General features: G+C 50.2%; 1 pseudogene; it reads right to left on the bottom strand.

Annotated features, from left to right (window-relative positions):
• LOC136995487 (uncharacterized) lies at positions 1-26,905 on the bottom strand (annotated as a pseudogene).

Raw genomic sequence — 26,905 nt, 5'->3', positions numbered from 1 at the left:
TTATACCGTGCTGATGGTATAACCTTGGACCCCTGGCCTCCAACTAGACTTTGCAGCACTGATCACAATCCTCTTAGCTCTGCCATTCATCCAGTTTTCAATCCACCTGACTATCTGCTCATTTAGCCCATACTTCATCAGATTGCCTGTGAGGATGTTATGAGAGACACTATCAAAAGCCTTACTGAAGTCAAGGTAGACAACATCCTCATCTACCCAGCTAGTCATTCCGTCAGAGAAAGCTGTCAGGTTGGTTAAGCGTGATTTCCCCTTGGTGAATCCATGCTGACAACTCCTGATCACCTTCTTGTCCTTCATGTGCCTGGAAATGGTACCCAGGATGAGCTGCTCTATCACTTTCCCGGGAAATGAGGTTAGGGTGACTGGCACCCCTGGCAGCTGGTCACACAGAAGATGCCAGCCAGACAGCTGGAGAGAAGGTGTCGATCAACCAATCTGCTGCTGAGGAACAGGTTCCACCTCAGATCACTTTTCAGTGAGATGAACCAGCTGCAGCAGAAGCCGAGGCTCTTGACATGGAGTTACAAGCAGACAGGACATTTAGTCATCAGGTACAAGGGGAAGAATAGCCTACCCAGAGGAAGAGCTGCTGACATGTAGTGTCCCCTGGCCATGCTTAAGGCTAGCCTAAACAAGTCTGGCTTTAAAGCATGTTCCAAATGCTGAATTTTCTGTTTTCACAGGGTAAGATTCAACAGAGGTTAGCAGCAAAGTGAAATACTGCAAAATTTGATGTCCTTGGACATAATCCATGCAAGCTGGTGTCCTTTACATTTGAGAAGTAATGCCTTCCCACACCCTGTGCTAGAAAGTTGTTAGAAAGACACTGAGTGCATCCTCATCATCTCTGTAAATACTTTGACCTTCTTCAGATCAAACCAAATATTTCCTTATTTTGCCTGTTTTGAAAGGGAATGACTGTTGCACTTTGATAATCCCAATCTGGTTTCTCTCCTCTCACATTAGGCTGTTGTTCCCAGAGCTCTTCAATTTTTCAGATAATATGTGTCCCTGGGAATGCCGGCAGGGGCACAGTCCACTTCTTCCACCTTGCCTCCACAGCACTGGTGGAGTTTAAGCCATGCTCTGAGTCCTGACTCAGTTTTCTTTCTAACGCTCCAGTACTGCTGATTCCTTGTGGGGGAAAAGTACCGGGTGCGCCTGGCAAAATGCACCTGCATAAGCACATGTACCTGGTTATACTCAAGCCAGCTCTCCAAAGGGAGCACGGCCGCTCGAAAGAATACCTCTGAGCACTCTGTCTTGACAAGACTGCTTCCTTGTTAACTGTGCTAGAGGAAAAATTCCCAGTCTTGTCAGAATTGCTTTCTGTGGGCTCCTCCTGGATGTCAGCCACTTGATGTCTCATTTCAGGGCCTGGGGCAGAGCACAGTGCATGGGTGTCAGCAAAGAACCCCGAGGCAGCAAGCCCTTATGCAGAAAGAGCTCAGTCCCCGCCTCTATACTTCACTGGATTGGAGGTGGGGGTTAATTGAGTGGTTAATTAAAAGCTTGTTGGGGGATGCTACTGCATTACAAGCAAAGAATTTCTGGATTACTGTCACAGTAGAAGAAAACAGTATCTACACCATTTATGTATACTGGCAGTATCCTCCAACTAGTCTTTGCTAACAGGAGAGAGAGGCAACTACTATGCCTCTAGTCTAATAAAACTTGCTGTTGAACAGATCTTGGAAGTGTTATCTTCAAGAATGTCCTCCAAGGAACCCTTTCTGAAAGATGATCTATTACAATCCAAATAATCTAAGCTGCATATTTATATGTATTTACCATTATATCTGGGATATCTTGCATCTGTGATTAAACATCAGTTCATGAGCCAGGAAAGCCCAAATGAAATAAGGTATGGAAATAAAGGAGAATAACAGACAAAAAGGCAAAGCGCTGAGTAGGCATTCAGATTTATTTCACTACTCTTTCTATTACCCTGCACCTGTCAATTATATACACGTCTCATATGTTTCATTTCCTAGTAAGAGCAGAGGAGGTTATTCCAGTCTTCTTGGCCAGGGTAAGTTTATTATAGACAGGGTAAGTCTATTAACTGACATGTTAAGACGTAACGAAAGCTTTTAAGCTAGAGCTGACAAACTAGAGTTCAATCAATTACAGCATCCCCTTGGCACTACCTTGACATAGTCATGTGCTTCAGGTGCTTTTGGGTGTCTCAGGCAGGGGGATGTGCCCATCGCTTGGACTATCTGACTGCCTGCTGCTACCCAGGACTTTGTTGGGGTGGGGGTGGGGGGCAATGCTGTGCCTGATGCACAGAGACAGCTCTGTTTATTTTTGAGTTGTTCTGCTATCAGGAATGAAACACTGCACTCACCAGACGGCAAGCTCCTCGAGGAATAAATAAAGGTGAAACTAAGTTCCTCCTTCTTCAGATGGGTTCTCTGGAAACCAAGATGACTTATTCTTTGCAGCTGCAGCTGGAATCTAAATCGGTAGCCCCAGTTGGCAAGAATTGAAATAGCAGTTTTTCCCAGCAAGAAGCACCTAGGAAAAGACAATGTGCATTTAAGTGGAGAAATAGCAGGAGAAATAGTAACTCCAGGCACTTTTCCTCTACCACTACTAGGGCTCAAAGTCCCTGTTTCCCCAGGAAAGCGTAGGCATGCAGCTCTACACATGGAGTCTGTGCCCACCAGCTCCATCAGCCCCAAATCCCAACCGCTGCCCAGTCCAGGGAATCACTTCCTAGACTGCTAGTGTCGCTGCTGATGGGTCCAGAGCAAACCTGCAGCTGCACAAGTCACACTGTCTGGCCAGATCTGGTGCTTGGGCCTCGACTGGACCAGCCAAAAGAGTTCCCAGCAGCACCACAAAGAACAGGACGCTGTCAGCAACCAGCCCCCCTCCCCAAGGGGGCTGCAGAGCATGTGAGGATGCCTGCTCTCACCAGGAAGTGTTTGTCTCCAGCTGGTAGAGCACCTCATACCTGTTGCAGTCCCAGCTGGGGTGGCCTCCAAGGCCCAGGCTGCCGGCATGCCACAAGGCTGTGAGGAGAGCAAGCGCCAGGGAGAGATGCCGGCTGAGCATGGTCCCGGTCCCTCCCAAGGACAAATCTCTGAAAGCGCTGGCTGTCACCCTCCACTGAGCTTGGCCAGTGGCTGCCAGGACCGAGGGGTGACCTTGAGCATCTGCGCAGCAGGCGGTGGATGACATCATCAGCTTCAAGTCACTGTCACCAAAGGCCCTGTGATGTCACCAGGCCTTTCCCCAGGCACTCGGCAGGCAGGGAAGGGGGAGGCAGCACGAGGGAGGGCTGCAGGAGCCAGATTTCGAGCCCTGCCGCTCCCACTGCTGTCCCCGTGGTGGGTCTGTCTCCCCACCAGCAGAGTGGGCCTGAGCCCCATGCGCGTTGCACCCTGCTCCAAATCTTCAGCGAGCAGGAGCTGGTCCAGCACGGTGCATTGTCCAGCGGCCCACAGCGCTGTGCCCGTGGGCAGCGGGGCAGCCGCGGCATTCCCGGCAGCCTGGCAGGGTAGTCTGATGCTATGCAGGGAGGACTAGGAGCTGGGCCCCAGCCCAGACGGAGTCAAAGGTGGCCCCAGATGGCTACTGGAGAGGCAGACAAGAAGCAAAACGCCACTTATCCCACAGCAACAAGGGCCTCGGAGAACAACAGGCATATTTCACCGCAGGAATAAAACCTCCAGGCACCTTCCCTCTAGAAACAGTAGGGTAAAACACCCTGTTTTCTCAAAAAAGCACAGGGCGCTGCTATTTCCTGCCTCAAACAAAGGGTAAGTGTATGTAGAGTTCTAGCGCTTTTTTGACAGCTTCCTTTTTTCCTGCAGTTGCTAAGGAAGAAAGTAAAAGGATGGCCACAAATGGGCGTCGTCCTCACTAGATGAAGGAGAAGGATGTGAACACAGCCTTTCATGGAGAGTGTTTTCAAACGATTTACAAGCCTAGGGCCCATGTTCTCAGTTTGTTTCCAATACTAGTCAACACCAGTGTCCTTATTCCTTTCTCCCAGGCTCTTCCTTAAACCTAATTTGTAAAGACAGAGCATACACCTCTCATCGTGGTGTGCATTGCTGTTAGAGACAGAAATGGCTAAGCACAGGTTAATTTTTCCTTGCTTCTGTGTTGTGTCCATCCATGCTTCCTGACTCTGGCTGCTTTAGAAAATCCAAGCTTTCCCCATTCATTTCTGAATTATGAAGAAAAAAGGGGTCTTCCTGTGTGATCAAACTGCTTCTAACCTCCCCCTTGCCAAGTGTTTGATAAAGAAGGACAGAACAAGAGTCTCACGGATGGTGAGTGCTCTCCTGCAACTGGAGCAGGATGTGCTTCTGTTCAAGAGGAGCTATTGTTGCTGTGGCCAGGTGTTTGAACTGTATTTATCGCTGAAGGTCACGCTGCCAAGGTTGCATTGTACTTTGTGCCTGCTGGAAGGCTGATGCTGGCAAGTTGTGGCTACAGACAGCTCAACTGAAACCTGTGTCTTGCTAAAAGTTGAACTGGAGGACACAGAAATGTCTTGCCTGCTTGAGGTTTCCCTTCTGAAATAGCAGACAAATGAGAATGTATTTGATAGGAATAGATTTGCATATATCCTCTACCCCCATTATTTTGTGCTTGACTTTAGTAGTACAATGATAGCAACTATTTCCTGTGTTGAGTGAAAGGTGCAGCTAAGGATATCAGTTCTGTTGTAGGAAGTTTTTGTGCACCTGACACAAAAGGGAGATTGTCCAGTGGTGATACTACCAGCTAGGTTTGGTAAGAGTTGAAAAGAAAGGATTTTGTTGAAGAAAGACTGAAGAAGCCTTCCAGTGTTGCCTAGCCTTTTTAAAAGTAACTAGAAGACAACTTAGAAACCGCTTTTAGTCTCTGTTCTGGAGGCAGAAGTACTTGCAAGACTCCATCTACATTGCAAGACTGGCAAAATATTTCACCTGACTGTTGCCTTCTGCCTGAAGTGTGCAGCTGAGACTTATTGAAAAGTTATTTAAGTGGGTGTCTGTGAGTTGCTTTTCTGTCTTTTATTTCCTGTCCTACGTGGACTGTTTTTTGGGGGGGAGCTCCCAGAAGGTAGTGATTTTCATGTTTGCTTATGCCCTTAGATGGTTAGTAATCTTTTGTCTGTTCCTTTGCTTGAGGAAGAAGGCAAGCTTTACATCTAGGCCGGGTAGTACGTTGTTGCTAGTAACGCCCAGAAACCTTGGGTGCTCAAAGGGAGTGTTACTGGAAGGCATGTGAGAAAGAGGCCGAAGACGCTGTGGTGGGAGAAGTAGCTGTGCGTGAGCGGTCCGTTGCCTGGTGGGAGAGGTGTGTGGGGTGTTGCTGAGATGCTGCAGCGGTGGCAGTAGCTGCCTGTGGAGAGACCTTCCTGTGTTTCTGTTGGAGATGATCCATGAGGTGCTTGGAGGGGAGAACTCTGGGACCTGAAATGTAATGTTGAGAGTCCGGGCCCTGTGCGGGGCACTCAGTCTGTGAGAGACTTCTCTGTGGCTGCCAACCTCTATTCTGCCTGTGCTTTGCTCAGTATTGTGCCACGTGTGGAAGACCCTGACCAGAATCAAGGAAGGAAGAGAAAATCAGGAGTTACACATTAGTCAAGTAATTAATGTGCCTTATTGTTCTTAGGTGTCATGCATCTTGGAAACCTCTGGTTCTTCTCCTAAATCCTTGTTACTGAAATTGTGTGGCTGTTCATCCTTTCTTTTCTTTTGGTGACCTGGACTCCAGGCATGGTTTTCTGGTTGTGCGCCTCTATGCAAGGGCAGCAGTGAGAGCATTTCAGCTGAAAGTCTACAATCTTTTGGTCGAGGAAGTTTAAACCAGCCAGAGCACTTATGCTAATATAGCTTCTGTCAGAAGCTATAGAATGAAACAAGCTCTCTCTGGAAAGAAAGGAAGGAAGGAAGGAAGGAAGAAAGGAAGGAAGGAAGGAAGGAAGGAAGGAAAAAAAGACTGGGAAGGAAAAACCCCTCATGGCTAGTTGTTGGCTGAAGTGGCTTTGTAAGGTGTTTGTGAAAGGGAAAACATATGTTAAAAGTGTATGAGAGAGGCTTTTGTGTGCCAGTGATTTTCTTAGGTGCAGACTTAACTCTGTTCTCATAGGGGTGACCTTTGTAGTTTCCTGCTGTTCACAGTAATGGTGGATGATAAATTCCTTGTGCACCCTTTACTTAACTTGCTGTTGAGTTTAGACAAGACTCTTAAATAATTCCTTTGTGACTGCAAGAAAGTGAATTGCACCTGTTCTGGATGAGCCCAGTTCCACTGTTTATATTATAATTATTTGGGGAAAACTTGTTTTGTGGTGCAAAATGAGAAGCTCTGTTTGTGAGGCAGGAGCAGCATCTGTTCTTGTAAAATGACTAAATTGGTCTAGTGTGGAGTCTCGGAATTAAACCACTAGCAGCTGCTCTGCTTCAGTTCTCATAAATTTTCACCTGATATTTGAAAGGCTTGTTTGTCAGAGCTCAGACTTCCTGCTCATCCAGTCAGTATTAGGAAATTGTCTGCATTATCGTTCCTAAACTGACAACCTCGAACTTGTAATTGTCCTTGAAAGTTGAATTGTGTTTTTTCCCCTGAGACTTTTCCATCTTTCAGTGCAGATGTCAAAGGTGGTGATACTTGGGGCCCAGAGTAGTCTCAGAGAAATGATGTGATTAGAGGCAGAGTGTCCATTACCATACTGAATTGAACGCGTGGATACCATGAGGGTCCGTTTGGGGCCCCCCCCCCCCCCCCGCAAAGGTGGATCTTTGGTGACAAGGAAAATACTCGTTTTTGGAGGAGAAGGGATGTATATATGAACACCGTCAATGTCTGTGTGTTTGTTTGGTCTTCAGAGTCTTTGTGGTTTTAATGGTAACTCCTTTCCAAATGGAGACAGTCACCCTCCTGACTAGCCTCTAAAATGCAAGGGAACATCTTTAAGATGTCCGTTTGTAACTCGGTGTGCTGGTCTTTAGTTTCAGTGAGCTAATTGTGCTTGGATGCCAGTATGGTGTCAAATGTTCCTGTTTTCCCCTGCAGGATAACACCTGGCTTGCAGTATTCCTCCCCAGCAGATCACCAAGCACTTTACAGAGGAGGTGCTGGTGGCTTCCCCATTTTCCAACTAGTGAAACTGATAGAGAGAAAGAAAAGGGCTCTTGCCACATGTTGATGGGAGAAAGTGGGAAAGGACCCCCGCTCTTCCTTCTCTCCCACTCTTGCTGCTCTGAAAGAACGGTGCTGCAAGCTGACATGATGTTTTCCCTTGTTTGTGTATGCAATGGAGGTTGCAGCCAGATTCAGCTCTGCAAAAAGCCTTTCTTAAGCGGGAGGCGGATTCTTCAGAACGGAATGTGACGACACAGAAGCAGTTCATTTCTGTCTTTCTCCACTTCTCTTGGGAGTTACAGACCGGCGGAAAATGCTCGTGACCAGGATGGATGCATGAAACAGGCCAGTGCAGGGGTAAGCTTGTGTTGTTTATTATTTCTTTTTTAGGGATTGAGTATTTTCAACCATCAGTGTTTACACTCTTATGTGTACGATGTTGAGTGAAGAATGCTCTCATGCCAGTTGTTTTTTCCCATGGGAAGGGGGAGCATTCTTCAACAAATGGCGCTTTCACAGAGGTTTCCCGCTGACACTTTTTTTTTGTTTTGTTTTTGCTGTTTCATTCTGAGCACTCTGCACTATGCTGTTTTAATCCTTTCCCTCTTATCTGTTGGGTAACCCTTGAAAGGCCACAGTACGCCAGCTTAGTTGCCTTGCAGTACAAGGTTGCAGTATGTGTTTAGTCTCCTCTCAGGTGTTTTGCGAGATATGTGGTGCATCTATTGGATTTTCAGCTGTGATGAGGACTGAGATCAGAAATACAAGCTTAGCCATGGCAATGAACATAATTAGTCTCAGTCTCAACTGAAGAGCTATATAGGGAGGCTTTGCTGAGCTTCTTAATGCTTGGTGCTTGCTTACTCAAAGCAAAGCAACTTTGTGGCTCTCTTGCTCTATTTAACTGTGGAAGCAGTAGCACATGGGTGCCCAGTTTGAAAGCGGCCATCCCTGAGAAGGAACTGGGGAGTTTGGAAAGGGAGGAATTTGCTGGTTCCTTGGTTGTGTGTACAGAATATTCTTCTTGCGCTTTAATGTGTGAGCAAGACTTCTGGCGTTGTCTGTTAGTCAAACAGTCTGTCCTTGCTTGCTAACATTTGGCTTGGAAAGGGCTAGCAAAAGGAGAGTTTCCTAAAGCCTGCTGAGTAAGGCTACAGTATGCAGGAAAAGGGTATTTTTTGTGTTTGGTTTACACTGCTTCGTCAAGAAGGAGATGCTATTGCAGATCACAGTGTTGTATCCTAACAGGCCCCATGGCTTATTTGCCTCCCTTAAGCAGACTTGGATGCCAATTTCCATATTGCAACCAGTCAAATACACAGCATGGAGCTCCTTCAAGACCTTCCAGGCTCCTGTCTTAGGTGCCATGGTGTGGAGAATGCCTGCTATGGTTGGCTTAAAGCTCAGTGTTGCGAGGGCTGCGTGTGATGTGGGAGAAGAGGCGTTTGCTGTCCTTGTGTTCATTCCTCAGCTGCTTTTTGTGTTTCTGTCAGCTTCCTCTCTTGCACTTGTTGCCACTTACATGAAAACAGATAGCAACAACCCTACCCTTCCAAATTAGGACTCTGAAAGAAAAAAAAAGACCAGGCTGCTGTTGCTAACTGAGCAGGAAACTGAGGAAGCCAGTGATCCTGTGCTCTGAAACACTATGAGCTGTTTCCAAGCTTTAACTTAACAGGCTTTGACAGGCCTTGTTTCAGCTGACTGCTGCGCACAGGTTGGTGTGCTCAGGACTTTGTCTTGTGAGCCCTTTCCCCTGTAACTGTGTTTTTTCCGGCCATGGTGAGAGGGGTCCTTGCTGCATTTGCGGAAGGCAAGCCAGAGGAGAGCATGAGCAATGCTTTCTAGCTCCATGTCACCCGTGAGGATGTCCACACACTAAAGGAGCTTGGCTGGCTCTGGGATGAGGTAAAACCTGCTGCAGCGCAGTGGTGTTCTCATGCAGTGTTTATGGAAAAATACCCCCTTGACGGTGTATGTGAGTTTTCTTTTCCAAGTTCTTTGCTGACCCCCTGCTTTAGATATCTGAAGTATCCGTGTCCGCGTTCTGATTTTCAGCCTTGAAGGGTGCAGTGTGTCTGAAAGCAGCTGTACTTCTTGTCTGGTGCTGCTTCCCAGAGTTAGTCACACTCAAGTCCAGATAAGTTGGAGTGGGTGACAAGCGTTTCTAGCAAACTCTGTAGAAGTAACCACGCACAAAAGTCCGGGAACAGAAGCTGCGACTAGAGTTCTCTCAGGCAGCTGCCTACTCTAGGGTGGCCAGCAGATAAGTGTTGCTGTACTTTTCCTTTGGTAAACCAGTGTCATGTTCTTCATCTCAAGCTCGCTCTTAATTGCACACACCACAGACTGCCACATGAATCTTGTGGTGTGAAGAAGGAAGGAAGGCTATGCAGTGGTTCATGCTTTCCATACTTTGTTCTATCCAAAACTAATTTCTGGAGGCTACACGGCAGTGAGAGGATGGACCAGAGGAGTGTATGTCTCCCAACAGGACCGCATCTTAGTGCCCATTGACTGGAGCAAGCAAGCAAGGCATTGACACAAGCAAGCAAGGCCAGTGACCTCACAACCACAAACTGCAGCCATATGACCAGCACTGGCCTATCAGGCACTGAGACACCAGTGACCTCACAAGCACAAACAGCAGACATGACCTGCACTGCCATATCAGGCCCTGAGGCACAAATGACCTCAAAATCTCAAACTGCTGCCACATGACCAGCACTGGCCTATCAAGCACTGAGGCTCAAGTGACCTCATAATCAGAAACTGCAGCCACATGACCAGCATGGGCCTATCAGGCACTGACGCACAAGTGACCTCACAACCATAGACAGCAGACAGATGACCAGCATGGGCCTATCAGGCACTGAGCCAAAAGTGACCTCATAATCACAAACTGCAGCCACATGACCTGCACTCACCTATCAGGCACTGAGACACAAGTGACCTCACAACCACAAACTGCAGCCACATGACCAGCACTGGCCTATCAGGCACTCAGGCACAAGTGACCTCACAACCACAAAAATCACCCTGTGACAAGCACTGGCCTATCAGGCACTGAGGCAGAAATGACCTCACAAACACAAACTGCAGCAACATGACCAGCACTGGCCTATCAGGTCCTGAGGCCCAACTGACCTCACAACCACAAAAATCACCCTATGACCAGCACTGGCCTATCAGGTGACTCAGAGCCCCAGGCTGAGCCAAAAGAGGGTCCTGGGCCCAGGGGCAGGGGTGGGTGCAGGCCCCAGGGGAGGCTGGCCAGGGCCACCAAGGCCTATTAGTGCCTGCAGGGCCGAATAGATTGCCAGATCATCTTTATCACCACATAGGCCATCAGTACTCACCCAGGATTTGTTGCTGTATTCCTCCATTGCAGCTTGTCCCTGCTTCTGCCTCCTGAATGCTGTTGTTTTTGTGTTGGAGATCTGCCATGAGTTACCTCTTTAGCCAAGGCAGTCTCATGACACGACTGCTTGTTTTCTGGAGTATCCAAGGCAGTCCATTCTGGCACTTGGGGCATGCTGTCCTTAAAGACCTGCCAGCTTTCTCGAGCTCCTTTGCCCTTCAGAGCTGCCTCCCATGGCATCCCCCTACCACATCCCTCAAGAAGGTGAAGCCTGCTCACCTGAAGTCCAGGCTCTGTCCTCTGCTACTCTCCTTCCTTGCTCCCTTCAGGATCTGCAGCTCCACTGTTTCATGGTCACTACAGCCAAGGTGGCCACGGACTCTCATGACCCCAACCCTCCTGGTTGTGAGCTTCCCATTCCAGCCCTTGGGACCCTTGTTATTCCCCTCGCACCCCCCCAAAAGCCCAGCACTCAAGTGCACCAAGCTCACACAAGACTTGGGAGTCCCCTCCCACTATGCAGCCGGGACTGGGCACCAGGAAGGGATGCCCAGGCTCAATCCCTTCTCTGCCGCAGAGGGCTAAACCAGCTCTTCCCTCTTCTCCCAAGTCTCCTTGGCACCAGGGCATGTGCTGGCCATGGCAGGGCCTTCTCCACGGCTCTCCCATGGACCAACAAGAAGCAGGAGATCCCAGGCCACAGCCACCACCACTGCAGCCAGATAGTTACAGCATGACCTTGGGAGAGAGCTGCCCTGGCAGCAGGGATTGACACCCAAGCCCTGACTCTTGAGCTGTCATCGTCAGGCCTCTCCAATGCTGACATGCTGCAAACAGCAGAGTTCACACTACACCCAGAAAGGATCCACGCCTGTTGGGAGATTTGGTTTAATTCAACAGAACAAAACTTCATGTGTGTCAGCACGGCTAACAGTCACCGCTGCTTCTTTTTCTTCTCTCTCCGGACATGGCTTTTCTTCCCAGTGCTAAGGAGTGAGAAAGGAAGAGGCTGTGTTACACACAGGGAGAAAGGCAGAGAAATACTGGAGACTAGTTCGGGCCATGCATGTTTGGATGTGCTTCTGGTGGCGTTTCCATGCTCACCGTCATGCAACACAGGCCCCTATGTCCAAACAAGATCCCACAGGCAGCTCATCAGCCTGGGGCTGAGTTCGCTGGGGCCAAGACTGGAGGTGAACCTGTGTCCTGGCTTCAGCATTCAGGGAGAGGTTTGAAAAGGTGCAGACAAACACTGGAGGAATCCCTTTGAGCTCAGCTGCTCAGGACTCCTAGGTCCCACAGCTGAAGCCTAGTCCCTTGGGTGGAAGGGAAGTCTGATCCAAGGCCAGTGTGGCTTGCTCATGGTGAAATGGGGCTGCAGCAGCACTGACACCTTCTCTCACTCTGGCAGAGACCCCTCCCGCTGCTCTCCTCCCCCAACCCTTCCAGCCCTGGGCCCATTTGCAGCCACAACCCTTCACCTCCAAAGGAGTGCTGGGCGTTTGCCTGGGGCTGCGGAGAGGCACTTGGTGTCAGGGTCAAACCCAGGTCAATCCTGTGTCATGAAAAGTCACAGGATGCTCTATCCAACCCAGTGGCTCTGGGATTGGGAGCATGACCCCTCGGTAGGTCACTGCCACTACACTGTCACAGGCTTTTCCTGGAGCTGGCACACACGTACCCTGTCTGTTGTATCCCCTGTTGCTCAGCCAGCCTTTTCACCTCCTCCTCTATGCGGGAGAAGTAATCCTTCATGGTCACCTCCCTATCTTGTCCAAAGCGGTACTTGACAACTTCCTGAATACTTGGCTTTTCTTCAGCCAGCTTCTCAACAGTTGTCTTCGCTTTCCTTCTTCGGGGCAGGAGTGAGCCTGCCTGAACCCTTGGCTGGGTTCCAGTTCCCTGCTGAACCTGCAAGACAATTCCACACAGGTTTGTGCCCCACTTCCAAGTCCACTCAGCTGCTCTCAACATGCACCTCTAAAGCAGCCAAAGACTGCAGGACCTGTGCAGTCACCATCCCCTTGGTCTGGCCTGGCCTCAGGCACCCCAAATGACAACTGCTGCTCCAGGCAGGGATGCTGCAGCACGAGCTGGAGAACAGCGAGAGGAGCTGTGACATGCCCCAGGCTATGTCACAGCCCGACCAGGCTTCACTGTCTTTCCCACTGGCACTTCTCGCTCAGTGTCAGATTTCTCCTGGTGTCATACAAGAGCGGAGGGAATTGTCACCTTCAGAGCAGGAAATCTGCAGTGCAGTCCTGCTATGGAGGGAGGGGGAGGATGGGTACAGCAGGTCCCTTTTCTTCTCTGAAGTGAAGGGTGTTTCTCATGCTCTCCTCTGACTCCTGCCCTGAGCCTGCCTGTCAGCACTGTTTTGCCCTTAAGGGAATCCTAGCAAGCCTGAACTTCCCTTTTTTGTGCTGACCAATCATCTAATTGATCACGGAGCTGAACAGAAGCTCTCCATCTTCTATCCCAGAAAGGTCCAGCAGTGACCTTTCCACCAGGAACAGGGCCCAAGTGGGTCTGCTGGTGTGATCGTGGAGAACGCAGCAGCAACAGATGTAGTGCAAAGACAGAGCACAACCGGCGTCTTTGAAAGCAAGCCCCACACAAAGGCACTAAGGGCTCAAAGGAACACATCAGAAGGGGTCTTGTACAGCCACTGCCAATAGGACAGTTTCCATAGGACTTTTCCATAATTCAGGCTGGCACAAGAAGGACCTCGATCAGGAGCACCTACCTGTCCTGAGCCCTGATGGCCTTCATTCACTGGCCACGCAGCTGTTCCTAGGTGATGTTCATCCTGCAGTGGAGGTGGAGGGGATCTCTGGGATGGATTTGCCCCAGCAGTCAGCCCTGTCTCCTACAGGCAGATCTTGGTGTGGGCCAGGAGGCAACACGTGGCCCGGCCCTCCTTGGCCTCCCCTGGTGCTTTTGGCCCTGCTCCTCCCAGCCAGGTACTGGCACCAGGTTGGGCTTCCTGGGGGGCCAATACCCCAGCTGGTGGGGAGCAGGGGGCCCTCTTCCAGGCTAGTGCCTCCTTTTTGGCCCCTCGGGCAGGGTGACAGAGTGTGGGGGTAGGCTGGCCCTCTGGCTCATCCACCCCCATGGGTTCTACCTCATCCAGGGGGATCCATCTCCATGGGCTCTGGGGTGGCTGCAGGGGTCTAGAGAAGGGCAGCATGTCAGTCCCAGATGGTTCTGCTCACCTTCCTCTTCATCCGTAGCGCTGCCTTCCTCTTCTCCCACAGTCACTCTGCATGGCTCACGGCTGGATCCCCCCATCATGGGCAGGAGTGGAGAGCTCGATCCTGGGCCCTCTCCCACTTCTGACCTGGTCTCTCAAACTTCTAATTTGAGATTCTGTTTTTTCTCAGAGGCCTCCTTGTATCAATCAAAAAAATGCATGCCACTGACTTGGGGGTACCTTAAGTCCTCTGGACTCCAAGGTGTCCCTTAAATGCACTATTTTGTCTAGGTTAAAGGCACTTTCTACAGGAAACTGCTTAGAGAGTTCATCCCTGCTCCAGAAATTTTGTTTATCTAAATACCTGCAGGTTTTAGGAGAATAACACATATACATATACATATAATATGCTGGAGTCCCTTTTGAGGGTACTGGGACTTCCTTTGACTGTCTGGCACCCATTTTCACTCACTCAGAGGGACAAAGTAAAGTCAGAAGGAACCTGAGCTGCCTGAACACCAGCCTACAATCTCCATTGCTGTGGTGATTATCCAACCCAACAATAAAACCAGAGACTAAAGGGAAGAAGACAGGACACACAAGGGGTCCTCCTGGTCAGGATATCCAGCCCGAGCCCACCATGTTGGTCAAGGTCGAGGTCATTAACAACGGAGCCTGAGGAGGCTCCTGCTGGAGCCGACGACAGGGGAGGGAAGGGAGAAACTGGCAGTCGAGGACTAAATTGCCACCGCATGCCCTCACGTTCGAGTTGTGCCACTCATCACCAGTGCGGCTCAGGAGCAGCTGGGGGGCTGCGTGCGGTTCCAAAGTTGTCCTGAACCCACTTCATTCATTCCACATTCATGCTGTATTTATAACTGCAACCCTGACTTCCCTCACCTGCCTGTCCTTAATCTCACCAGAATCACCAAAATTACAAGAAATACAAATAACCTTCCTCCTTTTAGCCGGCAATCAGGTTCTAGACTGACCTGTATTCAAGGTTCGGATACGGCAGTCCAAGTGCGCCGTGGGAGCCTGCAGATGACCCTTGGCCGAAGCCCCAGGAGGGATTTCAAAAGGTCCCTCCCCTCTCTGAATGGTGCAGGGGGGTTTGGCAGGGAGCAGTCTGTGTCCTCGCAGGTGAAGCAGGATGTGCAAATCCAAGTCACGGCACCAGACTCTGTCGTGGAGTAACCGGAATACAATTGAAGTTTGGGTCAGAGCAGCAGCAGTTTATTGCTGTAGCTCCAGGGCAGAACACGGAGCAGCAGTGACAGCCTCTGCGGATATGAAGTCCACTAACAAGGCCATTAGAGAGTTAATAGACCTCTGGATTATATAACTTGTCCTTCACAGGACTACAGGTGTGGGGATAAACAGGAAAAGGGAGGGCAGTCCACCCTGCGCACCATTGCCCTGCCCGAGGGGCCGAAGAGGAGGAGGCGCTAGCCTTGCAGCGGGTCTCCCACTCCCCGTCAGCCAGAGCATGGCTCCCCCAGGAAGATCAAGGCGGTGCCGGCGCCTGGCCGGGGGAGAGTTGAGCTGAAGGCGCTGGGGGAGGCCAAGGCTCGCCAGGTCACATATTGCCTCCTGGCCTGCACCTGGCCACCGGGCACCCAGAGCTGCCACCAGAGACAGGGCTGACTGCGGGGGGAATGTGCTTCCCAGGGCTCCCCTTTGCCTCCACTGTGGCACACAGAACATCACCCAGGAAATGCTCTCACCCCTGCTGCCAAGGCTTCTTTAAGGATACGGCAGTTAATTTTATAGGATAAGATATTTAGGATTATTGTTATTATAGGATTTAGTATTATATTATTATTATAGGGTTATTAGGATTAACAGTATTAGGATACTTAGCATAGGGTTGGTTATCGTATTCTTTGTGTGCAGTCAGCTACAGTTAGTTACTGTATTCTTAGGGCAGTTTGAGTGTTCTTAATTCAGAGTTAGCTACAGTATTCTTAGGGTACAGTAGCTGATGTTATAATGTAGTATTAGGATAAGTAGCTTAGAGTTGCTTACAGTAGTCTTAGTGTGTAGTTATAGTTACAGCATTCTTAGTGCATTTACAGTAGTCTTAGTTCATAGTTAGTTCTATTATTCCTAGAGTAGAGTTAGTGTCTTTGTATGCACAGTGATAGAGGAGCCCAGAATAATGGAGGGGCAAAAAGGGCTAGACCTTTACAAAGTCTGTCCTCTCAAAAGATCCTCTAGCACAGAGGCAGCAGCACTGCCACCAATGACCATAACGCACACACAAGCATGGAGTCCTGGGGCAACTGGGCTAAGTCAGCTGGGCTACAAGTAGAGGCAAGAGTGCATCTGTGCACAGCTGATTGTAGCTCTGGGCCCCTAAAACCATATTCTTTCCCTCTACAAAAAGCAGCAGGACTATGACATATATTTCACAGAGACTTGAGATGAGGAAGTTTCATCACATATGTGTCTAACGCCAGGATTTAGGCACAGGAGAACGTTTAATGCAAAGCAATTGTGGCCACAATCGTGGGGTTCATATCGGCCTTCCTGAGAAACCTTCGGAGGAGCCTTGACAAGGCGCAAACAGCAGGAACTTTACTTCATGTCTCTCCTCAAAAGCTTGCATCTCCTGAACTGCTGTGGAGTTCCGCATCGTGCAGGAATACGACAAAACCGCATTGCTGCAGACAGATAATTCCAGCTGATGCAATCCCCAGTGCCACCACCTGCTGCTCTTGCAAATTCATTCAGATGCTAACAGTACAGTCACAAATGTCTTTTCTCCCCCTTCTCTGCTAGAGCGCCTCCTCCCAAGTGTTGGAGTTCCCCTATTTTTACAGCATGTCCTGATTATTTCTGCATTGGACACTCAAGGACTTCCCCTTCTAGTCGAGACCTTGCCAACAGTTTTAGAGTTGATGAGTCAGCAGGGCATGAGAGGAAGCTAGCAGGAGTCACAGGCTCTCAGGTCTCCAGGCAGCAAGGGGGAAAGAAGCAGCGACACAGGATCCCTGAACCTTCCCACTCTCTGCAGGCAGCTGGGAAACAAGCCTGCTGCTCAGCCATCACTGCCCATGATGCTGCATCCCAGACAGCTTGACTACAGCCAGAATCCCCTGAGACACACAGGGGATTCAGGCCACAAATGTCCCAGAAATAGAATTGGATAGGCACATCTGAATGCCTCAAAAAGGAGAAACAGGGGAAACACGGGAATATTTTTCTCCCGTTAGCTTTTGCTTGCATTTTAAATGCCATTTCCTGTTTTACCAGCTATTTAAGAAACCAAGGTTGCATCTTCAGTGGTCAAATCTGACAGAGCTCCATGAACTGGAAGGAGGCAACTCCCTTGATTTACGCTGCTTGTGGCTCTGGCCCTTGAAAGCGATCCTTCACGCATCAGAGACACCTTGAGCGTATCCCAAGGCAAGAAGAAATATGTATTTGGGACTCTTGATCGAACTCTGCATTTATGATACTGGAACTCACATTGCTTTCAGCTCCCCTGATACCTCTTCTCTAACAATGGCTACCTTGCTTCCCTTTAGCCCATCTCTGCTTGTTCCATTGCAATAGTTTGTGTGCCGTGATGCTACCTGAAAGGGCACAAGTGATGGCTTCCCCTCTGGTGTTATTCCTGTCTTTCACACCCTGTATGTGAAACCTGCATATTCCAAGTGACAGCCAGGAACAAAAGAAGCTGAGCACAAGAAAGAGGTTTTCTGCCTTGCTTGGTCTTCTTCCTGGCAGTGGTCTGCTTCAGGCTGGGTTGCCTCTTGCAAAATGTTGTCATGTGAAAAGGATGCAAAGGAAAGAGATAAGTGGGGGTGGGGGGGGAGAATTACAAAGGTGCAGAAAACAGAGAATGGAAGAAAGGGAGCCAGAATAAAAAGAGCTATCCATTTTCTGCTCTCCTGCTCTACAAAAAGCAGGAAATGGAGAGGAAGAACAGAAAAGACACTCTTCCCTTCTCTTCCAAAGTCTTCAGGCAATAATTTGTCTATCCTCTGTAACTAATTCATGGCATTAGCTGCTGTCTCACAGACATGCAACTCATGCATCCCTTCATTCAGACTTTGACAGAGGCACGATGGAGAGGGCAGCATGAAGAGGCTACAGTGTGGCTCTGCAGTACAGTCACAGGGCAGGGGTCTCAGGGGGTCTTCAAGGAGTGTGCTGAGAAACAAGGCAACCTGCCATCTTCAGCAATGGAGTGAAGCTTTTCTTCCCTTTCGGGAGGTCGGAAAGGGAGATGAGGGGGTGGTGTCACAGTCAGTTGAGGGGGATGGAAAAACCCTGCTGCCATAGCATGCGGCCCTTTCTCTACAGCCCTTTGTAAACCTGCTCCAGGAGAGCACCTGCTGTGCTGAGAGGGATTTCTGGCTGAAAATGAGCCCTGGGAGGATGAAGAGGGGCACAGGGGAGGGGAACTCCTGCTTCCAGGGCTCCCCTGGAGCTACAGCAGCTGAACAACATCCTGAAGCTGTGCCTGCGGGGATGGGAGAAATCTCTCCTTGACACAGCAGCAAAGCATGGTGTCCTTTGAAAGAAGGCATCAGAAACATGATTCAAAGGAGAGTTCCTCACCAGGAGGTGATCACTGCGCTACTCTAGCAGGGCATGTCCCACAGCAGCTGCTGACGTATTGTTCCCTACACCATCTCTTGCACAAGAAAGGTATGTGATTCTGAACAGAAAAACATGACACTAATCATGACATCCTACTAGAAAGAGGCAGAACTAGGCTTAAATATCCAGCTGCCAGTTCTTTCAGGTAACAAAGTTCATCTGAAAAACACTCGACACCTGCCGCTGTGGGGGCAGCATGGCTTGGCCCACCCCACTCCTAAACGCACGCAAGACATGACAACCCAGCAAAAACACATTTACTTCAGTAACAACAGCTTGTAAGCCCTTTACTGAAAGCTGTTCCTGAAAACAACTAGTGTTTTAATGGGTCAAAAGGTTAAACACATTTCTCCACGGAAGACACCAAGACCAGATACATCATAAAGCCATTGGCTGCAGTACCTTGCCCAAGACGAACTGCACAGCTTCTGCTGGGAAGCAGGTACTGCAAATCCGGACACACCACACAGCTCAGCCCTGTGGAGGCCTCTTGGAAGTTCCAGCCCTGCTCCTGTGCACCAAAGATGGAGAAGCTACAAAACCCCAGCCCCGGCCCCAGAGGCTTCACGCTTAACAGCTACAGAACTTCCCCACTTCTCTCATTTGGGCAAGACATCTGCAACTGTTGAGAAGCTTGACTCACCTCTGTGAGTCTCTGGTTTCTCTCACCTGGTTTGTCTCTGGACACATAAGCTGCCTACTTCACAGAAAAAACACACTTGCTTCCATTCAGGTGTTGTGACATTTCCTAACTCAGAGGGAGAATATTCCTCTGTCTTGGTTTCTTGGCCCACTTGCCCTCTCAGGTTTTACACTAAGAACAGGACGAGATGCTTATGGGCTTTCTCTGACAGCTTAGGCTCATTAGTACGGGTTAAACCCTTTATGATAAGGAGTTCCAGTTCCCTTTTCAAATCCAAGTAGTGCTCACATAGGCGTGACTCCAAGCTGTGAAGAAGAACCCACTCTGGTTTTTTAAAACAAAACAGCTTTAAAAAAACCCACCACCACCACCACCACCACAACAACAAGAAACAAAAAGCCCCACTCATTCATGTCCAGATTTTAGGCCAACAAAAAAAGAGCTGCAGAAAGATCAAAGGACACTGAATGGCTGGGCAATAAAGTGTCAGACGATACTCACTGCAGGGCAAGTAAAGCGCCCTGGGGAATAAAAAAAACCCAAATATTCACTTTACATGCACAGTGACAGGCTGTGACCTAATGGCTATTGATCAGGAAGGAGACTCAACCAGTCCAATGGAGACATCTGTGAAAGCATAAGCTCCTTGCTCAGCAGAGGTCAAAAGAAGCAAAGCAAATGTTATTAGAAAAAGAACAGGAAATCCAAGCAAGGTACCCCATTAGGCCCTTCCATAGATTCATGGTGTGCTTTCAGCCCATAGACTGGGTGCACCTCTGAAAGAACACATACAGCAAAGGCTATCTAAGGCTGCTACCTCTGGCTGAGGAGCAGGGACTCAGCCGGCCTCTTTGACTGCCCCATGGCACTGCACCCTCCCTTCTCCCCATTCAGTAATGAGATGTATAGACACGACCACCCGGCACAGACACACGCTGTTCCTTCTTCTGTCTTTCCCATCATGGATGGGTGATGGCACAGCCATCTCAGCTCAGGCTCAACAGAACACACGTGCATCCTCTGTGCTGCTCTCCAGTTTCTCTGGCCATTGCACGTGGTCCAGAAAGGATGTCCCACAGCAACGTGCACATCCCAGCCACCAGCAGATCTGTTGTCCCAGAGCTGGCTCCCCAGGTATGCACCTCTGGAGAAGTTTGGCTTTTGGTGTGACTGAGCTCAAGTGAGAGGAGAAGGGAGAGGAATGGACTGTCCACCCAAACAAGGTGATTGTCTTGCCAGCTTTGAACATGAGCTTGAAAATGCTTTTCTGTAGAGACAGTGACTGCAGGACTGTCACTGCCCCAAAAGACTCCTTCCAGGTTGGTCTTGAGCCAGAAACAGGAGTGTCTTTGATGAGGATGGGGTTTGAGCCCATGTTCACAGTGCAGAACAGATTAGCAGTGCATCACTGTAACCTCTTGGCCCCCTCTTTTCCATGCTGTTGTTGCCAGTTTGTATTTTTCAATTTTGCATAAAAGAAACCCAGCTATAGCAGGTGCCTGTGGGCTTCTAGTTTTGTTTTTGATCAGGGCTTTGTTTTGATCAGGTTTTTGTTTTTCATCAGGGCTGTCCAGAAGGGAGAAGTCTGAACAGCGTGTCCTGCGTTCTTGTAGGTAGCACTGAATTGAACAGCCCTGCATACTCCCTGTGTCTGGTGTGGGGAGGGGAATTTTCCCTTTTCCCTCGGGTTTCCAAGGTCAGTTCCTGGGAGCAGAAAAGAGCATTCCCTGCGAGCAGGGAAGGTACAGGAAGGTTCCCAGCATATCTAGGGGCTGGTGAAGACACAGCCATAAGATGCTTTGGGAAAGCACTTGGGATTTGTTTGTGGCTGTTCATGTTTCCTTCTCTTCTTTGGAGGATGGCACAGGGCAGAGTGGACAGCATTCACTAAACCCGGATTTATTGTATTTTAGCTGTGGCACAGCCTTGTGCTTGGTGCTGATCCTTGCCCTGTTGATCCCCCTCCCTGTTCCCTCCCAATGTAACACCCCTTGGCAAGACCCATCTCTGCACACACACAGGTGTGAACAGGAAGGTCAGTGGCACCAGCCTCGCCAGCCATGACCCCTCTTTTGGCACAGCAGCCCCAGTTCAGGAGATGGGTCCTTCCTTGTGCAATTGCCCTGGCTGAGTCACCATTGGTGTCACCCTGGAAGGACAGGCAGTGTAAGAGAAGCTCAGGGTTTCTGCAGGTTTTTTTCCACCAGTTCATGGTGCCTGGGAGCAAAACCAGAGTGCCTGGCAGCACAATCCTCCAGGCACCCCACCAAGGGGGTACCATCCCTGGGTGGGCTTAGAACCACCAGCTTTTGGGTTAACAGCCAAATGCACTGGCCCACTGCACCACATAGACTTCACCCTGGGCCTGTCCCAGGGCAGCTCTGGCATCAGGACAGTCCCTGGTGCTGTGGGAATGGGAGCATCCCTGAGCCCAGCCACATCCCCAGCCCCAGGGAAGGGGATGCTGCCCTTTGCCCACTGCTGGCTACTGGTGGGCAGAGCAGTGCAGGGGGAGGCCTGGTGCCTGGATGAGGATCTGTGGGCAGCTCCCTGCCCACGACCAGCTTTGCCTGCTCCCGTAGCCCCTCCACCACACACCCTGAGGGAGTAGTTGGAGCTGTGGGCACCTCACCCTTAGGAGGGCCTTTCCCTCACCCTGTTTGCTCCTGCTGCTGCTTTTGGGGGCAGATGTGACACACGCAGGAGTGCTGCATGGGATGGCAGAGGTGGCTCCGGGAAGGGGTTTGCTCCTCTCCATCAACCCTCCCTGGGAGGGCTGGAGCATGGGAGCAGTGCCTGCAGTGAGAGTCTCCTCCCGCCCCTGTCAACAGCAGAGATGTTGAAGGGGCAGCGCTCCGTGGCACAGCCGTGGTCCAGGACCATCCCAGCTGAGAGGCAATCCCAACTTCCCCCACCCCAGCCTGCGGCCCAGCAGAAGGGTTTAAATCCTGCTTTCTGATGAGGATCTAATGGCACCAGGAACAACAGGGCTGTGCTTATCAGGGGCACATCATGGGATGAGAGTATGTCCCACTCCTCAGCAGGTTGTAAGGGGATATAGCTCAGTGGAAAAGCATCTGCTTTGCGTTCAGGAGGTTCTGGGTTCAATCCTCAGCATTTCCAGCAATGCTTTTGTCCTGAATCTCCATCTACCCTCAGGGGTGAGGGCTGGAAAGTGGACACATTGCTTGGTAGGCTTGCACTCTGATGGGATGTCATGTGGGAAGAGTCCAGCTGTGCCCAGCCCCACACATCAGAAAACCTGCTCAGTCAAAATGACATGACTGTGCAAGGTCTGAGGGAGTTTACTGACACTGTTGGGACATGGGTTTTTATTTTATGTTGCCACTATTGCAACAACCTGATTGACCAGAAATAGACAAACAGGCAGAAGCTGAGAGGCCCTCAAGTGCATCCAGATGCCCTCTCAGGAGAGATCACAACCTTGTGGGACGGGAGGGGAGGCATGTATAAAGATGACATGGCTGGATGCTGGCTGGTGGGTTATTTTAGTTGCAGTGGCAGCATTGCCCTGGGCAGGCAGGCAGGCACTGTGAGGGCATCAGGCACATCAGATGCACCCAGCCATGGGAGGTGACAGCTCAGTAGAGGGGAGAGGGGAGGCAGGTGGAGGTGGCTGCTAGGACATTGCTGGTGAATCACTCCTGTCCCAGCAGCATCCACCAGCATCAGGCAAGCAGGCACAGGGGTCACCGTGGGTGACAGAAGCCGATTCAGCAGCTGGGGAGGTGGGAGCAGGAGCTGGAGTGGGAGAGGCCAGTGAAAGTACAGTGGCTGGTGTGTTGGTTGCGAGGTCACTTCTATTACACTTACCCAATCGGCCAGCAGTGGGCAGGAAGGCATTATGAGGCCATCGATGGCATCACAGAGGCTGCCCATCAGCAAGGAGAGCTTGGGAAAAGGTGAGAGGGAGGGACAGGTGAAGGTGACATTGGTGGGTTTGATTGTGAGGTCTCTCCTTTCACAGTAGGTTGGGGTTCACGAGGGCCAGGAGCAGCCAGGAGCAGCCCTGGAAATGGGAGTCCCTGTGGAGTCAGAGGAGGGGAAATCCCAGCCCCGGGCACCCAAACAAGCTGCTCTGCACCATGTACTGGGGCAGTGGGAAGCAGAGCTGCCTCTGAGCTGCTATGGGAAGGTGATCCCTGGGTGATGGTGTTCAGGGCCCTGCTGTCAACTCCAGGCTTACTTCTGTGGGGCCACAGTCCAGCTAACCCTGTCACTGCAGCTCTGTGGTGGCCTCTATGCCTTGGGACCAAGGTGACTCGGCAGAGCCCCTGGGAAAAGAGTAAGTGGGGGCACTCCCAGGGTAAGGAAACTGGCCCTCCCTGCCCAGAGGGGCATTACGGGACCCTACAGAGACCCATTTGGGCTGGAAATTGTGTGGTTTGCAGGTCTCTGCCAGCACGGATGTACTGCAGCTGGGCTGCTCACTATTCCCATGCTCCAGGGACCACAGGCACTTGCAGGTGTCCTGAGACATGCCACTTCCCCACTGCTGTTTCTTGCTGCTTTGTTCTCCGTGATCAGCCTCAGAGAGACACCCCGACACCTGGGGAGGGAAGCACCAGCTCTGGATCAAACCCCCAAAGGATTTTAATGGGAACAAATACCAATGGATGGTGTAAAAGTAGAGGAATAAAAATAAAGAGCCCAGCTATTCCTGCTACTGGTGGAGTAAGGGAGACTGGTCTCTGGCACTCACAGCTCTCCCAGCTGCACAGACCTCTCTTCTGTCCCAGGTGCACCCAACCGCATGGCAGGGGTGGACTCTCCTGGTCATGGCCTTAGGGACTGTTTGGCACCAAGGTCCAGTCTTACAGCCTTGGTGTCTTCATGGGGATGTGCCAGAGATGCTTCTTCAGCCTCATTGTACCTCGTGTCTGCAGGGGGCAGGGATAGGGTGGCTCTCTTGGCTCTGGGGGCCCTGTGACTTCCCCAGCAGTGCAGGCCTCTCCCTTTAAGTAGCAAGGCTGGTGCATTGCAGTTTACCTCATGTGCAGCCCCTCCTGGGCTGCAAATTCCCTTCTTCCCCCTCCTCTTGCTGAGACCTGAGACCTTCAGCCCATTATCCCACCCCAGTTTCCCCACCAGGAAATCTCCTGGGGCAGGTTTCCTCCACATCCCGGGAGGTCGGGCTCTCAGTACACAGCGACTCTCCTGGCACTGGGGATGGTACCCCAGGAGTCGGCAGCACTGCATTCCCCCTCACCTCTCTGGGCCCGTCTCCCTCCTCTGCTTCCCTGGGCACTTCCCAGTCTTGCTGCCCAGGAACAAGATCCTCCTCGGGGTCAGAGGTTTCTCTGGCATCATCATAGTTATCTGCTGCGTCACCTCTGAGCAAGATGAAGACATCTGAAAGGAGAGGGGAGTTGGTGGCAATGAGAAGAGCTCTCCCGCAGAGCAGAGGAAAAAAGGATGTGCAGGAACAAGGGGCAGAGACACGTGTTGGCAGGGCCACAGGAGACCAAGTGCCCTGCATACCTCCACAGGGTTGCAGGAGTGTGTGTGTGGCAGTGGGGATCCCTCTTGCCCAGCCGCACAGTCGGCAGTGCTGGGATCTGCACTGGAGCTGGCTGTGGAGACTCCCTGTGTGCTCGGGGAGATGGCGGTGCCTTGAGGCACACCTCCTCGGGGTGAGCTCGGGGCCTGCTGGAGGACCTGACCTCTTCATGGCAGAGAGCCAGTTCCTGACCACTGCTTTTTTTAGGTTGATGTTTGAAGGGCAGGAGCCTCACCAGGGGAACCAGCAACAGTCATGTTGGTCTTGCGCCACTCCTGCTCTCAGCACAGGTGATGCTGTGGGGTTGCAACGAAGCATTGGAAGGACCTGGCAAGACACAGCTCTGCAGATACAGGAAGCGAGGGAGGATGAAGGCATGAGAGGAGATGTCAGGTAAGTGCCCCAAAGCAGTGAGTGACCAAAGGAAAACCCCAAGGTGGCTTTGGGGCCCTGAGGACTCAGTTCCTGGGGGGGGGGAGGAGTCCAATGTGCCTCACATGTCCACACAGGAGGGCCCCACAGAGATCCATTGCTGCCTGCCAGAGGCACGGTGATCCCAGGAGCATCTGCAAGGTTCCATGACCGAGGTGGTCACTGCGGGGCTTTTGCGGGGCAGTATACTGGGCACATGGTGCTGCGCTGCAGAGGCAGCAGCTGGAGCGTGGTCTTCCCATGAGAAAGGGCACCAGACTCAAAGAAACAGCAGCACAGTTAAAACTGAGCTCCACTGAGGGGCAGCCTCAGGGAAATCTCATCTTGTCCATCCTGCCTGAGATGTTTTGCAAAACTTCCTACTTTGCAGAAGAGGATGCTTCATTGCAATGATACAGCAACACTTTTGCTTGAAGAGAAAATCCCCTTGTAGGTAAATGAGAGAATTGGAGTGAGACCAACACGGTTCTCACTGGTGCCTGCCTTTCGAAGTCTAACCTAAAAAAATGCTGGAAGGGAACTGGCTTGCTAACGGTCAGGAGACAGGAATCACAGCACCTCTTGAAAGTGACCTGCATGGCAGCAGTCAGAAGGTAAAAGGAAGCGATAGGGTCAAATGAAAGCAGGCAATGGGGCTTGTCCTACAGCCTCTGTTTGAGGCAGGAGATGCACTTACAGGTCCATGGCAAGTAAACAGTTAGCATGAAATATTGCTATGGCTTACATACTAACTCATATGTTTTGGGTGGTGGAACACAGGTTATGTGTCTCATTATGTACCAGACCCTTATACACAATATAAGTGATAGACATAATAGCATTAGAATCAGTAAAAGCACAATTGGATGAAGCATTAGGTTAAACATTTCCATCGCTGTTGGTGACCACCCAAGAAGAGTTTCCCACCAATGATGTTCTGCATCCTTTTTCACTCTTTCCAGAACATGGTGCATGTCTTCTGTATCATGATGAACCGTAATTAGAGTCTTTTGTCCGTTGTCTTGAGTGCGTTTCAGCAGTCGACGCAGGTCATCGTGTCATAGCAGGTTTTTCACCAACATAAGATTCATGCCTATGGGGGTAGGCAATAAGTCTTGATTTAGTGTATAATTAGATCGTAACAATTGCTAAGACATAACAGGACCTGAATAATTAAAGTCGCATCCCATAATTTCAGTGAAATTACAAACAGAAATATTGGAATGATTGCTCGTATCTATAGGGATGTTGTCTGCAAGTATAGAATCATAAAGGGTTCTCATGCAAACACATCCTTTTTCAAGGTAGACAAGTACAGTTTCAGGGGTTTCATCAGGATGTATTTCAAAATGACAAACATTCTGTTCAGTGTCAAGACAAACACCTTGGACTCTGATAGTATTGCTCTCAAATAAATCCTTGTTGTTCCCATACAACGCATGTGTTAACAGTTTGCCATTTGTTTCCGTTTCACTGGGCCCACACACTATGACCTATTGAATAGAGTATAGTGCCATTGTGATTTAATCCCAGCGTAATGATTGGGTATATGGTGTATACCGAAGCATTGCGTATTGTTAAGACAAAAGCTATAGCCTTATTGTTGATGGGATCGTAAGTGAAATTGACTAAATACTACCAAGATTGGAATTCCCTTTCAAATTTAGTTGCATTATCCCAAATTACCTTTCAAATTTCAGTGGGTAAGGTGCTATCCTCACCCTCTCTTATAATTGCTGCTACCATAGATTGCATCCACAGTTGAGCTTGGATACAACTAAGAGCTAGAGAAACATTATATTGGGCTACCCCAAGTGCATTTACAATTAATTGGTACCTAAGCTCAGTAATGCTAATCTTGAATTCAAATGATAGCCCCACCCCGTGATGGGCCCAGAGACAAACCACGAAAACTGGTTGGACTATTGTAAAATTGAACCAACAGTCCGATTTTTCCATGGCACAGTTTTCCCTCTGGTTTGTCTCTGTTTTTACTTCAGTTACAGAGGTTTGAATAGCCTGCTCATGAGTGGGTCCATCAGTCAT

The sequence above is a fragment of the Apteryx mantelli genome, unplaced genomic scaffold, assembly GCF_036417845.1.
Source record: "Apteryx mantelli isolate bAptMan1 unplaced genomic scaffold, bAptMan1.hap1 HAP1_SCAFFOLD_105, whole genome shotgun sequence".
NCBI classification, from domain to species: Eukaryota; Metazoa; Chordata; class Aves; order Apterygiformes; family Apterygidae; genus Apteryx; species Apteryx mantelli.
This window is presented reverse-complemented; position numbering and strand designations above follow the sequence as displayed.